At 57.4% G+C, this 2,510-nt stretch overlaps 1 protein-coding gene across 16 annotated transcripts in view; it reads right to left on the bottom strand.

Annotated features, from left to right (window-relative positions):
* Positions 1-1,509, bottom strand: part of Epb41l3 (erythrocyte membrane protein band 4.1 like 3) — a 131,267-nt gene extending 129,758 nt beyond the window's left edge. For 5 of the 16 annotated variants that reach the window (XM_029531546.1, XM_029531552.1, XM_029531550.1 and 2 more), the window contains exon 1: positions 1,347-1,495. The gene's annotated coding sequence lies outside the window, so the exon portion shown is untranslated. Of the gene's footprint in view, positions 1-1,346 lie in introns of all 16 variants that reach the window. The other 11 variants (XM_029531539.1, XM_029531541.1, XM_029531540.1 and 8 more) reach the window with 7 other exon arrangements.
* Positions 1,510-2,510: the final 1,001 nt, after the last annotated feature.

Here is a 2,510-nt window from a genome sequence, read left to right as displayed (position 1 = left end):
CTCCTTCAAAGCCCCACTTGACTGTAATGGTGCTGCATTCATGGCCTCCGGATATACCTGGAGTTCCATCATTTTTGATTCATGGGGGCTTTAAAAGGCAGTGTAAGGTGCAAAAAGAAATTTCTTTTTATCGCCGGATTTGATGAGTCCTTTACTTGGTTAAGTTATGCTACCAAGAGTAACCCCGTGGAACATCCGACCGCTCCACAGATCCCGAAATGGGCCCCTGAAAACCCCAGCCAAGGATGTCTGCAAAAGCAATTCCATAAAGTCATGTAAAAAAGCTGAAACGCCAACTTAAACACGTAATGGAAGCATTGCGTTATTAGCAGGATTGCCTGGCCCTCTCAGGACTGCCCAGCCTCCATGCTTAATTAATACCACATGCTCCCTTTATCATTCCATTTGTTCTGTAGCACTCTTCCCAACTTGAACCCTGGTCTGCAAAGACGGGAAGGTAAATTTTCCCCCGACCCCCAAGAAAAAACTTCAGATCAGTAAATCTAAAAGAAAGAGCAAGAATGTTCCCACCAGAAGGACCACACTTACAATCTGCGAGGTAACCACACCCACCGCATTGCAGAAGCTGTGAACTTGGCACCGGGTGCAGGGGGTAGGGGGAAGGGGAAGAAGTAGGGCGCGATTTGAGAGAGAACCCGAAAAAGCAAGCCCTCCCCCACCCCCGGGTGCAGGAGCCTGGGTGCACCAGCCGCAACTAGCAGGGACCGGAGTCCTGCGGTCCCCAGTCTCCCCACCCCGACCCCTCCAGGCGACCCGCAGTCCCGAGGGCGCCAGGTGAGCCGCGCCCGCCCGGGTGCTCGGCTCTGCAGGCCGGGGCGCGTTCCCGCCCGGCGTAGGGAGCCGTCCCAGGGGTGCGCGGCCGGCAGGTGCCCAGGCCCGGAGCAACCTGGCTGGCCAGTAGCCGGCCGGAGGTCGCGGGCCACTCGGGGAAGAGGCAAGTTACGTAAAAGCGGCCCGCCTTGCCGCGGAGCCAGGATGCTCCGAGACCCGCCGCGCCCGCCCGGGGCACGGACGCAGCTGCAGCCGCAGCCTTGGGGACGCACAACCCCTCCCGCGCACAATCCCCGGCCTGGCGCCGCAGTGTTTCCCCCCACCCCAGTCCCGCACGCTCCGAACATGGCGCCCCAACACGGGGTTCCGCGCCGATGGCTGGAGAGGGGCGCAGGGCCCGATCGCCCCCGGGGGACCGGAGCTCGGAGAGAGGCCCCCAGGGCGGAGGCCGAGGTCGGCGGGCGCAGCGCACCGGGGGCCCCCCGAGACCCCGCGCGCTTTGGAAGCGAGCCCCCCTCGGAGCCCTTCGGCCCGCCAAGGGCAGAAAAAGTTACCTGGGGGCGGCGGGAAGGCCGGACGCGCCGCGGCGTGGGGACCCGGGCTGGCGCTGGCGTCCTGCTCGGCGGTGCGCAGGAGACTCCGCGCGGGAGGAAGCCGCAGCCCAGGGCTCCCCCGCCCCCCTTTGCAGGAGGCACGGAGGCTCCGCGGAGCTGCGGCGGGGCCCACGCCCAGACTCCGAGCGAGGGGGGCCAACCTCGTCCTGGCTTCCCTCCCGCGAGGGGGAGGGGGCCGCCGCAGTTCTTCAGGACACTTAGGTTGAGCAGTCCTCTAGAACCTAGCTCTGGGGGAACCGCCACCGAGTCAGCTGCCAAGAGCAGTAGCCTTTGGATTTACACTTGGATTATTGCAGGGCCTCTAGGTCCCCTCCTCTCCCTTTAGAGGTCCCCGCGGGGAGTGTGGCTTTTTTTTTTTTTTTTTTTTTTTTTTTTTGTTTTAGTTTTTTTGACCTTCTGGTGAGTTCTCTATGGGCTTAACACAGGTTCAGGTCTCCAGATATTAAGGTTCACAGTGAAGACCGGAGTTAATTAGAATGATAACTAGGTTTTGCATCTGTCTGCAGCTCCCTCCTAGCTACAAAGCTTAAGCTGAGAGAGAGAGAGAGAGAGAGAGAGAGAGAGAGAGAGAGAGAGAGAGAGAGAGAGAGAGATCTTGATCCTGACTTGCTTAGTTCTCTGGTCATCTCACACACACTCTGAGGCTCAAGATACCCTGGCATATTTCTTTAAGACTTCTAAGGCCTTTCTCAAATCACCTAGTCACTGGCCTGAAGCTGAAACTCATTAAAGGAGGGAAAAGAGATTAACAAACTATTGAATTTAGTCATGGATGGCACAGATATGATGCAAAATAAATGTCTCCTGCAGGGATGACTGGTGGCTTATGCTGAACAGGCCTGAGGGGATGGGGAGGCTTGGCCTGGGTATCTGGAGTATCTACAATGTCAGTAGGAACAGAAGGGGACATCCAGTTGCCTTGGCTTCAGAGGAGGGGCCTTTGATACCTCCTATGGGAGAGAGGGTTAGCAAATTATGTTACTGGTATGCTATGGAGTTTAGGGACTGTGTTTTTTAGATGTACAGCTCTGGGAATTAAAATTTTGAGTGGAATAGTGGGGGGGGGGGAACTATGGTATTACATAGAGTGTAGAGTAGATAGGC

This window comes from Mus pahari, chromosome 18 (genome assembly GCF_900095145.1).
Source record: "Mus pahari chromosome 18, PAHARI_EIJ_v1.1, whole genome shotgun sequence".
Taxonomy (NCBI): Eukaryota; Metazoa; Chordata; class Mammalia; order Rodentia; family Muridae; genus Mus; species Mus pahari.
Note: the sequence above shows the minus strand (reverse complement) of the source record. Positions and strands in the feature narration are given on the sequence as shown.